Genomic DNA, 14,847 nt, shown 5'->3' on the forward strand with positions numbered 1-14,847 from the left:
CTAGTTAGGTGTCAAAAGAACAAAAAGTCAGCTGTTGCAGGCGCTCAAAATCGTTGTTAAACAATGGCCGTAACCTGTATGATAGTTCTGGACTTCTACACTAAGAGGACTCATACCTTAGAGTACTGTATTTGAGTCCGCCTATTCGAGTCTGTGAAAAAAAAATGACAGGATGAAGAAACGAATTAATGTCTGAAGGAAATTTTTTCACTAATGAACATATGAACATAAAAGTCTAAGCCTGATTATAATAACATTTTATTAATAAATGAAAAGGGAAATTTTGAAAGGAACACTCTGTATATGTACGTAGTATAAGTATTATTCCATTTCAATCAATATCTAATCATTTCTTCCAAAGTTTACATTTATAGGTAGGTATACCTTTATGGAAAGAAATAATTACGGAAAATGATCACGCCCCATTTGGATACTAAGTCTTTTATCTATCTACGCATTATATATAATATAATCAAAAAATTTCATCATAATTGATGTCAAAATTATTCTATTTTGGTGGAGATCTATCTATATATTTAGGATATCTATATAAAATAAGAATTATTGAGTCATTACACATAATAATAATGAATGTGGCCCCTCAACATAAAAACAATCTGGAAATTAAAATATGTATATATATATATATATATAAAGAAATTTACTAGGTATATAATATTTCCTTTTTTTTTTTTAAATAACAATGTACAAACGAACGTGTGTGGCTAAAGCCCAGCATGTTAGATTTAAAAAAATATATAAAGAGTTATACATTTGATGCTACCGAGTTGATAGTAAAAAGGCTTTGCATATTATAATGCAAGACAAAAGTACAAAATATTGGTTATTGTGCCAGGAACTTATTCCCCGCCGCCATTTTCTTGGGCGCTGTGACCAGCACAGGCAAAGGTCTGCCCCTATTTTTGTAAAGAGGACGGAACGGCTCATTACAAATTCTTAAATCGAACTTCAGGATAAGAAAGTGCTACCTTAGGCCAGATAAAATTTCAGGATCAACCTTGATTTCACTGAAACCAGAGTTCTGAGTCATAGCACCGCTAAACCCAGGCCTTCCTTACGTACAATTTTCCGGACTTTTGGGATCTCAACATGAGGCTGCCTTCCTCTCCAGACGCGAACCACTCGGACTACTCTTTCTTGGTGCGTGTGGAGGAAAGGGTGTGTGTGTTTTGTTTTTCAATTTTCTTCGCAAATTTCGATTTGAGATTTTTTTAATAAAAAATAAAAATGGACTTCTTATTTAGACAATTTTTTTATGCAAATCTGTTGGTATGTTATTCGAAGTTTATAACACAATTTTTTTGAATTTATAATAATACATATATTAAAATACTTGTCCGCACCGAAGGGGTCTAAATATTAAGAAAAAATAATATTGACCATTGTTAATATGATTTCCCGCTCCCTCCTTCGCCTGAGCAACGCCGGGTAACCCTTTGCTAATTACTTATATAAGTTGAATTATTTTTTTATACATACAGAGTTGAACAACATAACTTCTTTTTTTTTTAATGCGTATAATACCACATACTCTTACGATAATATACGCATACAAATCAAAAAGGGCTCCTCTCCTTGTAGGTCTGAACAAAACAATCAGTAGATAGATGGACTCAACAGACTTTTAAACTAAATTACATGTATATTTTTATTCTATAAAGTGGCCCCATTTTCATCATATTACAACTCTTAAATATTTTATGCGTTTTTAAATGACGGGAGAAAACTTCATTTGTATTAAGTTATTTTTTTGTCATTTTAAAAACTGTACAATTATATGTATTTGACCGATTATATAATTAAAATAAATAAATAAAATAATCAGTCAAAAGATATTTTAAAAGTGAAACATGTTTTAAATAATGATTTATTAACATACCCATTCATAGTACATTCAAGGGAGTAAGTTTGTATTATTGCATGAAGAAGAGAATATTATTTACTATTTAAAAAATATAAACAATTTTGTACCAACCTTTTAGGTTTGATTATATTTAAATGAATGTCTTTGTGTCAAAATATGGAATAGATGAAGATCATTTTGACCAGGAAGAGATTTTATGGACTCACGCCTAACTAGTTACATCAAACAAATAAAAAAGAAACCCAATTTATGACAAAAAACCCATTGACTTTGTTTGTTTATACTTTACAATCATGTATATATTTATATACATCTATTGTGTTTTGCGTGATCACATTGTATGATGAGTTCTGTGCGTGTTTACCCACCTGATTGAATAATGATGACGACCTTGTTACAATTGAAATATCTTTTTATTGTAACAAGTTCTTTTCCAATATGATTTATTGATAGATTATTATCATTGTTTTGAAAGTGTACGCGGATATTTGAAGACAATTCAAAGCTACATAGGTAAATGCTTTGAAATATTTCTAAACAGTTGAATTGATTAAATAAGGATTTGTCTCTACTTTCATATAATTGTAGAAAATATAACTTCAAACGCGTGCCAGTTAATTTTAAGGTTGGGAATTTGAATAGTGTTTTTTTATTCTACATAGTTGTTAAAACTATTATTTAACTAGTGGTACTACACACCATTTCCTGGACTTATGAGGCGTAAAGATAACTTTACAATTAACTCTAATCGCTTCTGGAATATCTAAATATAAATTGCCGACGTAGTTCAATGGGCAACGCATTCAGGAGAAAATATTCTCTTGAACTTAATGTGCGTAGGTTCGCGCCCGGTAGTTCCTAGAGAAGGAAATATACGTTATCATTATGTATTTGGACTTCAAAGAAGATTTCTACGTCAGATGGAGTAAATTTAATACTATAATGTTAACTTATACACTTAATCAGTGCAAATCCATCTGACCAATTAAAGGAACATTTTAAGAAAAATGTACCACGAGTGTATGTACTCATCAATGACGGAGAGTAACGCTGAGGATTTTTTGGGTAGTTATAGGTGTAAGTTTCTGTTGGACTCGGTTCTGGGACAATTAGCCAATAACCTAATTAATAAAAGATGTATCTCCGAGGTCGATCCTGGTTTCTTAAAAAATAATCATAACAGCTACGGGAAATAAAAAATGATGTTCAAGCTGCAACTACACAAAGCATTGATCTCGTTTCAAGTCATACTTTTTACAGGTCTAGGTACAGTCATTTTTAGGGAAATTAATATTGGCTAAATTGTGATGAAGTCTGTTTATTATCTTATGAAAGAAACCTGGGAATTATTAAAAGAAGCTTCAAAACTCGTGACCCTTTATTTATGGTAAACTATATCAACTTTATATCCTCCATATTTTAACGTACGGATCTGAGATCTGGAATCCTTCAAGAAACTACATTAGTGATTCCTTGGAAAAGGTGCAAGCCAGGTTTGTGTCGTTTTTTCCTTCATTGGGAGATAACGAGAACGACGAATGCAAAATCAAAAGACTTGATCTCATCGCTTTGTCTCATAGACGTCCAATTAAAGATATGATTACAATATACCGAATTTTAAGCAAAAAGATTAACCTATCTCCCCGAACCTGGATACTAAATAAAGGCTATCTGTTCCACAAAACGAGACTCTCCACTCAAAATACCATCTACCTACCAAAATCAAAGATTGACAATTTTAAGCATAGTTTCTATTACAGATCTATTATTCTTAGGAACACAATACTTTTTTGCTTTCGCCAGGGAAATGCAGGTAACCTCAAACAAATTTTAATAAATTCTTTTTTTGTGTGACACTTGTTTTTTTTTTTGTCCTCTGTACTGGCACGTTTTTTTATGTTTTATATTTTAATATTTATATTATAAATGCATCACTATTATGAAGACAAATAATGTTTATATTTTATAAAATAAGTCGACTTTTGTTTGTCGCAGCTGGTCAAATAAATTTAAAAAAAAAATAAAAAAAAGGTTGCGTGATAAATAAATATATCGATTATTTATATTCATAATGAATATTTTCCTTTTGTATGAGTCACCATGAATATAACCTACGCACATTGAGTTTAAAAAATAATTTCTCTCGAGCATGTTACCCTTTGAAATACACCGCTCCATCTTATTAATAGAGCATGAATGTTGTTTACTTATATTAGTTAGTAAACAAAGCGGCAGATGTGGGCGCCATCTTACGGGGGGAAAATACAATTACTGAATGCTATTATTATTTAATATAAAATATAATCATGTTTAGTTTTTAGTTTGATGATGCCCTGTTGTTCCTTCTAATTTTCAAATTTTTAACGTACCAGTGAGCAGGAAGTTGCAATCTTAGTCGTCAAATTTGTCTCAAAGTTAGTATATTTTTCATTACATTCTCTCAGGCATAGATTCTACGCTCACCGCAATTTATCCAATTTTCACATCCTATATCATTGCTTATAATTGAAGGATATCGATTATTTTTCCAACTTCTTCGACCGTTTTGTGATTGTTTGAGCACACGTAAAAAAATGGACACCATGGGAATTTATTATATAATTTAAAGCTTTTTTTTTTTTTTTGATATAGGTGAAAACGCAAGCTAGGCAGCTAAAAATGTAAATAGTGTTTATTGTCCTCATACTGTAACAGAAGATCATGTCCAATTTTGCTTTTGTCAAATCGGTTCTGGTAATTTTTATCTCAAAATTGCACCACGCTCTAGAAGACCAATCGTCGAAAATGAGAATACAATAATGTAAATTGTAGAGTTTGACCGTACTATAAGCACTGTTTTGATTTCCAAGGTAATAAACATCCATGAAAAAAAATAAAAAAATAATGGATTTATTATTCATTTCTTTTAACACCATCATATATTTTCACTTTGTAAAATAAAAGATCCGTGTAATTGTTGAGGAAGTGATTATTTTTATATTAATAATAAATTTAATTGTAGGTTGATCACGGTTCATAATTTGGGCAGTTCGCAAATTGATTTGGGGCTGCGATCACTCGTACCATCTGTACTTGTATTAGCATTATTAATTATTATCAAAACAAAACATGTATTAATTTGAACTCGTTCAAAATAGGTTAGTATACGTAATTTTAACCTTGAAAGTTGATGAATTAAATGGGCTACAATCCTTTTGATACTCCGGTATATACCAATATAAAAAGAGAAAATCCAGATAATTGAAGTAGTTTTTTGTAGAAAAAAGTTCAAGGGAATAATGTCCTAATGAAGAGTCTCGTTTTTTATATTTAAAAAAATATATATATACATAAAAATAATGCAAAATGCACTTTAAAATAATTGCTCATGACACTTTGAACTTTTAATTGATTAATTAATTATTATTATTCTTCTAATAATAAAAATACTACCTCTGGTTTGATGCAAGCACTGTCCTGATTATTGTTTATGTATGATCCTCGATAGAGACAAACGTCAATCATTCTACTTGAAAAGCGATGTTCATTTGTAATCCTTAACCTTTTTTTTCAAATAGCACAAATCAATTCCCTTTGTATTTGGTTGTCAGCTATGGATTTTTCTTCATCTTTTCGCATTATCAATGTCATGTACATTGATTGGTTGAATTTAAACTAGTTCTTCCTCAACTGAGAACTATTTCTTATTTCTATTAAACAATAATTCCATTTTTGAGAACAAGAATTAGCCGACTCCGACCGATTTTGAGTCATATTTATCTTCAAGAAAATGTTGCAAGATAAAATGAGGGTAATGACGTGATAGAAAAAGAAAAAAGGCTCTAAATTCATTATAAAAATTTAATAATAAATAATGGTGCATTGCTGTATAAAGAGATAATGCAAGTTGAACCAATTAAATTCACGAATACTAATGAGGAAAAAATAACTTTCAAATTCACAGTTGAAGAAAAATATAGAGTACAGTAGTCAATTCTTCTGGTCTCTGCATCTGTGATGCTGTAGATGGAACCCCACTTAAAGTAATTCAAATTGTAAGATGACAGAGGCAACATATTTTTAGGCCAAAAATCAGCAAAGTTTTGTATACAGAGCTCAACTTTCTGGAGCTCTTGATGTCTCTTTGCCATCGTTCTGGGCATGCTGGATATTACAGACGGTCCTTATAATGACCGCAGCGATAGCACGGATGTCTTTTTGGGTAATATATCCCTGAAAAAAAAGTGGTATACATGACGCCTTTTATCCTTGTCTTCACTCATTTGTTCGCCTATTCAAAAGAAACATGCATCTAAACAAAGCTTATATATGACGCAATGACATGATAACAAAATACGAAAATACTTTATTCAAAAAATACCATTAAAATGCGGTTAAATGAACAGAAAATTTTGCTCCTGCACACTGTATATTATAGATAGACACGGATTTCTATATTTGAGTTCATGTTCTGTATCTCATAGGTTCTTGCAGCTGATGTAATAAAACGTCATGACAGCAAATCTACTCTCCTCCCAAACATTCTTCAAATTGTGAGGGTTACCGTGTTAATTTTCGATTTCTTTTTACGTCCTTCAACGAAGTTAAACGGAGGTTATGTTTTTGTGTCTGTTTCTTTGTTAGTCACAAGAATTACAGATCAATTTTGATCAAACTTGGTACAAGGATTATTTATGGTCAGAGTAATAGGTCATTAAATTTTGAGAGGTCAATCTAACACAAAACGTATAAAATGCTTAATCCACCATAGTTTTGTAACAAATTGAGAAACATAACTCAATTTGATTTTAGGGAGAGGTTTTGTGTTCTACCGAGTCCCCATTTTTAGTTTTCATATTACTTTCATCTATGATTATAACATTCCAGGATTTCCAAAGCTAAACCCAACACTAATTTATACATATTCTAATTCAAACCTTAGGCGGCTGTGAGTCATTTAATTTTTTTGATGAAACTCTAATTCTGGGAGCACTCTGTAAATAAGTAATTATGATCAAAAATGGATTCTTCTCGAAGAAGGAATCTACAAGTAGCTGGTAATTCTTTTTGAAATGAAGTACACTATGTATACTATATAAATATTGGTATAGCATATAAGTATCCCATAAATATTTGTAGGTAGAATATGGTAAAGCTCATATGTCAAGGATTCACAATGACAGAGTAATTATTCAACCATAGTTTTCTCTTTCCATTTTTGTACATAGGCATATATTGTGTAAAAATATATATAGACAAACTTTACATTATTTGCCCTTTTTGACCTAAGACATGCTTTATAAGTATTTTTTTTAAAGTAAGTAAGCAAAGGAGGAAAAATGCATCAGTTTGATTGAAAAAAGTACTCTGTCTATTACTTGCCAACAAACATAAATATAAAGGTAATTGAGCAACGCCATCTATTGATTAGGAAACGATCTATGTATAGGAAATAATAAATACTATTTTGATGATTTTTTTATTTATTTTTTTGAGATGCTATTTAGATAAATGAAGACCTTGTAAATGATTATTTTAGGAAATCATTAAATGAAGAGAATTTCCTGTGGAAAACCACGTGTTAATGCTCACTCATAAAAGCTAATCAGTTTGTATGCTATGTGTAAGGGAGAGGATTTCTTAATAGAAATGAAGAAATACATGAAGGAGGACAAATTGGATTGGATAATAATAAATTATTATTGTGTTATTCATTTAGGAAATGCGTCTGAAGTCATATTATGTTGAGAGAGGTTGTTTTTATTAAAAAGAAAGATGCAAAATGTTATTGAAAATATATAAATACATTCCCTGGATATTTAACCCCCGACCAAATAATTATGGAGTTTAAGTCAAGTTTCGAGTCTTTGATTGTGAGATCGTCTTCCAAATACGGACTCAACTCCAAGTCAAGTCGCAAGCCTTGAGTCCATGTTCCCACCTCCGGCAATAATTTACCATTGTATCTTAAATAATACATTTATTATTATATTATTCATTATTGTAATAACAATTAGTCAATCATAAATAAATGTATAGTTCATTGAAAACTCATCTTTGACTTTCAAGGGGTGACAAGTGATCAGGTCAAGAGAAGTCCTATTCATCACTAATACTTACGTCATTAAGTTAACTTAATAATTACTTTAGTATGGTTGTTAAAAGATTGAATGTTTGGTAATGTGGTTGCTATTTATTGTATAGGAGATAAAATACCGAATTTCAATATTTTAATATCTCATATTTTTATTTTTTTGTCTCTCTTTAAATAACTTTTAATTGAGGGATGTTATAGTTTTGGATGATTAGTTGATTAGGCAGAAGCGTCTGTAGGGTTATATATATATATTTATTCATTTTTTGGGAGGAGGTGTTTTGGAACAAAATCTATAGATATTCAAAGAAAATTAAATTCAAAAAAAAAAAAAAAAAAAATTGGAAAAAAAAAAAAAAAATCTATAGTTATTTACCAAAAATTAGATTTAAAAAAAAATTCGCTTAATAAAATTTAAAATATTAAGTTTTTATTACCAAAATAAATAAAAATCCATAGTTATTCACAAAAAAAAAAAAAAAAAATTGGAATACATTCAAAAATTTACAACTTTTCACAAATAATTAATTTAAAAAAAAAAATTCAAATATTAATTTTTTTGCTCTGTTTCATAGTTTGCTCAATTGACGAAAAAAATTACTATCAAAAAGAAAAAAATCCTTAATTTGTAGGCTATATCCCCCTCAGTCCGCCCCTGCAGATACCCCAATTACGTTATTAGTTATTGGCAATTCTACAAAGGCCTTAAAACTGTAATTTTTTCCATAATAAATTCGATTCAAATCAACCAACTTCGACAAACCTTACCATTTAAAATTCTTGCATGACATTTTATCTGATGACACACATTTCATTTCATTTAAATTTTGAAATTTTATTATATTTTTCAAATTTTTTTGGTCAAAAATTTAATTTTCTGTTAATAGCTATGGATTTTTGAAATTTGTCTCCAAAAATTTAATACTGAAAAAAAAATTGTTTTTTGTCAATTGCTGTAGATTTTTAATAATTTTTTTCAAAAAATTTATTTTTTTGTGAACAGCAGTTAATTTTGAAATAAAAAAAAACTGTATTTTTTTAAGAAAAGCTTCGAATTTTGATACTTTTTTCAAAAAAAAATTAATTTTTGTGAAAGGCTGTGGATTTTTGATCTTGTTTTTCAAAATTTTAATTTTTCATATTTTGGTATAAAAATTTACTAATTTTTTGAATTTTTTTCAGAAAAATTTAAAAAACCTACATCACATCCGAAGTTAAAGACAAGACTGGTTACAGAGATGGAATCATCACTGGGAGATGTGTGGGAGTTACAAAGAGTTGAAAAATAAAATTTCTGAATTTTTTTTCCCAAAAACACTTACATTGGATCACTCAAACGACTATTACATAACAAATACCAATACAAATGGCTAAAACTTTAGTCAGTAATTGACAATATGTACTAGATAGATGTGATTAGTCATTTTTACAAGTTGCTGCTATCGTGACGATATGGTCAACTTTTCAGACGCCTCTTATTATATATTTTCAAATAAGATTCTGAAAAGTTTCTGATATGAAAAATAAAATATGATCTTGTCTTTAGGATAGAGTGAATAAAAGTTAGTATCCTCAAAAATTTAATACTGAAAAAAATTTGTTTTTTGTCAATTGCTGTAAATTTTTCATTATTTTTTTTCAAAAAATTTATTGTTTTGTGAACAGCTGTGAATTTTTGAAATTTAAAAAAAAAATGTATTTTTTTGAGAAAAGCTTCGAATATCGATACTTTTTTCAAAAAAAAATTAATTTTTGTGAAAGGCTGTGGATTTTTGATCTTGTTTTTCAAAATTTTAATTTTTCATATTTTTGTATAAAAATTTACTAATTTTTTGAATTTTTTTCAGAAAAATTTAAAAAACCTACATCACATCCGAAGTTAAAGACAAGACTGGTTACAGAGATGGAATCATCACTGGGAGAAGTGTGGGAGTTACAAAGGGTCTATGTTGAAAAATAAAATTTCTGAATTTTTTTTCCCAAAAACACTTACATTGGATCACTCAAACGACTATTACATAACAAATACCAATACAAATGGCTAAAACTTTAGTCAGTAATTGACAATATGTACTAGATAGATGTGATTAGTATTAATTTACGAGTTGCTGCTATCGTGACGATATGGTCAGAAACTTTTCAAACGCCTCTTATTATATATCTTTTATTATATAAGATCTGAGTTTCTGATATGAAAAATAAAATATGATCTTGTCTTTAGGATAGAGTGAATAAAAGTTAGTATCCTCACAAAAGAAAAAATTTAAAGTGAACACAGTAGGCAAAAATACTTTTTGCGATTTTTAGGATCAAGAAAAATCCGTTTTGTAAGGGTACAGTTTTAATACTAATACCCATAAAAGTGGAGAAATTATTTTTCAATATCAACATAAATATAATGTTTACTTTTTTTTTTTTTTAAGTATGGTAAGGACAATAAAAACATTTTATTCATCATAAATTATTTTAAATAATGTATGTAATACAAGATACTTGTAAAATAATTGTAATATTTAACCTTAATCAGGTATTTACTTTATTTTTAATCCAGTCATTTCAATCCTGTAAAATTTAAATGATCGAAACCTAGCCAATATTTGTTCAGGAACCTTTTTAATTGGCAACTTTGTATAATAAATAAGTTAACCAAACATATAAAGTCTTGGTATCAAATCAAATACTTTAAATACAGGACACTCCCCCAATATACAAAGTTGTACAGTTCTATAATATGAACAAATCTCTCAACAACTACAAAAAATCTTGTTTACTTCAATATATGGTTATTTATCCTAAATAGTATTAAAATGATTTATGTGCGTGTGATGTATGTCCTACTTTGAAGACAGTGATAAAAATGTTTTCATTTCAAAAACGGAGACAGATACAAACTTTAAACAGAAAATAAAAGTTGTTTATAATTTTGAGTTACGTACGTAATGCCTTGTTTCATTCTGATCAGAGCAGATTCCTGTGCTCTGGATGGAAAGTTTGATTTTTCTATAATAAGTTGATTTTTTTCATAAAACAATATCGATTCCCCGTGTCTCAAAGTTGTTTTTTAAGATATTGGTTGCCGATTCGAAAATATACCAAAAAAAAATTTCATTAGGGTTGAAAAAGGTATATAATAAACAAATCACAAGGTCAAACATTTGAAAAAAATGTTTTATATCAACCGAAATCAGTATTTTCACATGTTGCATTTTTAAAAGTGTCAAAAGGGGGCACAAGTTTGATTATATTTGCATCAAATGGACAAAAACAACAAAAATATTTTATATAAGGAGGTTTTACAATAGAAATTTACCTATTATATAATTATAATATATAGTAGATCGTTTAGAATTTTAACATAAAAAAATCTAAATATAAATAAAATCTTTTTAATTTATTATTGACTATCGTGTTCGTGGTAGTATTTTATTATTATAATATAAAAATTGCGATATGAGGGAAATATAAGCTATACGTACTATAAAGGGAGTCAGAATAATTCCAAACAAAACGTTATGCAGAATCAGCGGTGATAAAAACAGCGTTTTGAGGGGACCTCCTGTATTATAATCGAGAGAATAAAATACTTTTCTCTAATTATCTTATTTTTAGTCCTCAATCAATAATTGTAAAAAAATATTGGACAGGCTTAGACATTTCATATGGATTTTTAGTATACATATATTACTTTGGTTATACTAAAATGTCACTATTTATAATTGTCATCAAATAGTATTCAATACAGATGTCAAGTCTTTTTTTTATTCTTAAAGCCATATGATGAAGCTTTATGGAGATTTAATGGAAGTTTCTTCATTTTATCTAGTAAAAAATGTCTACTTTGAGTGTCAAAAATGGCGTCTTCCTCAATTATGATGCAATTTATGACGCTTGTTAAAAGGCTCTATACATGATGAGAAATAAATTTGTAAAGATTTGTTTATGTTGATAAATTTATTAATTAGAATAAGTCTTTGTAAAAAGGATAACATTGTAATATAAATAAATTAAAAAACTTTTCTTCGAAATAGCCCCTGTTTGCCAGTATGACATGGCAGAGACGAAGAAAAACTTGGGAAGAGGCAGCACGGACAGTTTCTTCGGAGATATTATACCATTCCTGAATGAGGGCATGCTTCAGAGTGTTTTTGCTAGGATGGTGATTGGGACAAGCCCTGCCCTTAAGGATGGATCACATAGAAAAGTCAATTGGCTTCAGATCAGAGCTGATATGAGGCCACACATTATTTCCCAATAGCCCTTTTCACCAGTCTTGCACACTTTTTGCAGTATGAGAGGGTGCCCAATTTGGCTGAGGATGTAAGGGGCATCATCATATATGTCCTGAAGCCAGGGAAGGATATTTTCGGCCATCATGGCCTTATAGACGTGTTGGTTGATCTTCATACCGTCCTCAACGAAAATGAGAGGTATCTTTTTCCTGTCTGACATAATACCGGCCCTTACCATGACACTGGGTGGATTCTGTCATTTGGTTTCCCTAAAATACAAGCATTTTTTGTATTTTGAATAACTTTGTCTGTGTTGCCTCTGTCCATGTGTATGTTCGTTTCCAGTTTACATTGTATCCAGGTGAAAAGAATGGCAATTTCGAATACAAAGTTGTTTTTAATTAGTAAATATATATTACAATTTGATCATTTTCACAAAAGTTTATGGGATTAATAAATTTATATATGAATTTATTAACGTTTATACACATTTCTTACCGAACTTATTCATCACCCTGTAGAAAAATCCTGCCCTGTCATCCTCGCCTGACACATCATACTAACATACTCTAACCTGAACGCAAAATTGCCATTATAAGAAAAGCGGGGGGAAAAGAAAAAGAAATTATTTAATTAAAAAAGAAACAACTTGTTATTTATTTAACCATTTGTTCGAGTCATTCTCAAGGATCCTTCAGGAATGAAGCTTAAAACTATTTTCATTCTTTTGTGCGTGTCTCTGTGCCTATATACCTATGTATTTAAATAATCAAGTTTGAATAACAGAAGAAGAGGGAAACATCTCAATTAAATTAATTACAAGGATGTTGTAACGACATACGCGAGGCTATTAATTAAGAAGAGGTCCATGACATTATTTTGGAATTTCTTTTGAGTTAATTTAATAGTTATATGGATGTGTATACTTGTTAGTTATGCACATATTTATGTTGATCGTCAACATAAATAGACGGACTTGAATATCTTACAAATTACAGGGGATACACTAAACAGGGATGGAACACAAAAAAAAGTACATTAGTCGTCATAAAGGTTCCACAGCTTCTTTGCAGAAAAACCATACATTTTTTGCTTTATTCGACTTGTTGGTGTATATTGAGGATGTCGCCAACCTGGTCCAAAACCACTACTGAGACCACGAAGTGAAGGGGTTTCCATTAATTATTTTCGGGCTGATTTCTTTGTCTTCCAAATTTAGTACACTATAACATATGTACGACTGATGTTTGACTTTCACCATGCCTTTAATATTGAGTTCATAGTGTATGAGGGGTTGCGTATTTTCTTAAAATCTTTTTTTCTTGCCCAACAGTCATTACGATACATTAAATTGAAAATTCAAACAATAGTGACGTCATAGACAATGAGTGGTTGCGTGTTTTATCAAAATATGCCTCTCTTGCCCAGCAGTCGGTACAATGCATCAGATTGAAAATTCTAGCATGCCCGATTACACGATGGTCTAACCTGGTATATCTATTAACATTGTTTTGGTATTCGTTTTTCTTTCTACTGAACCCAGTTCTCTTTTAAAAAAGGGGGAATGGGGCCCTTGTTGTGGTAATTTAGTAGCACGAGTCGAAGAAGTGTCCTCTCTATCAAGAATCCAATCAGCAGAGATGAGAATTGCGCGAGAAGAAGCTGGGAGCGATACATATGGTATTAATTAGTTTTAGACCCTTGTTGATATCAGCTGCCTTCTACACAATATTGATAGGAGAAAATGAATTACTGTTAGTAAGAGGAGAACCTTCTACATTCAAAAAATTAGGGATACTATTCTAATTATATTTAAATTCCATGTAAATTAGAAAAGGAAAAACGGTTCTTGCGTGTGCTCTTTCTTCGTTTTTATTCCTTACTTACTAAGTTCTGGTGTGTTAACATCTTCCTCTCAATGAAGAATTATCGCCTATCATTGCTCTCAATTGATTTAAAAATGAATAATCAAATAAATAAAATTGAATTTAAGTATAATTATAGTATTTTCCCTGCAATTATGCTTTTTTAAGTGTAAAAAGGTTCATCCTCTTTAGGGCAGTATTTTATTTTCTCCCTCTCAAATCATATCGCAGGAAGCTGATATTAAAATAGGTCTTAATTCAGTAGTACCATAAGTTTCTCTCCCGCATTCTCCTCGCGCTCTTACAAAAAACATTTCTAGTTCTAATATTTATGTTCCGGAATAAAGACAGGAATACAATTACTTTTTGATCTCTCGTTGTATATATGTATATTGGCAATTTTATTATTTATACAAACAAATTTTGGCACTCATATAGAAATACAAATGTATAGCTACGCTTTTAATAAAATATTACGAAGTAATATTATAATAGAGTATCGTTTAAAATACTATGAAGGATTTAAATATATATGTATATGTAATTACCTTTAAAAATATTGGATAAATAATATGACAGTAGTATACTGTGATGACTCAAGAGATAAATAGAATTTGATGTGATTTACTTATTTTGCTAACTACACAATGATTTTGAGGCTTTTTTCTGTTTCCTTTGTGATGAAAGGTTGCATCGTACAATAAATGTAACAACGTGATATACAATTGACGTTAAAAGAGCTATTTGTGAAATAAAAAGGCGCTTTATTTCAAGAAAATGTAATAATATATTAAA

Source organism: Lepeophtheirus salmonis, chromosome 8 (assembly GCF_016086655.4).
Source record: "Lepeophtheirus salmonis chromosome 8, UVic_Lsal_1.4, whole genome shotgun sequence".
Classification (NCBI taxonomy): domain Eukaryota; kingdom Metazoa; phylum Arthropoda; class Copepoda; order Siphonostomatoida; family Caligidae; genus Lepeophtheirus; species Lepeophtheirus salmonis.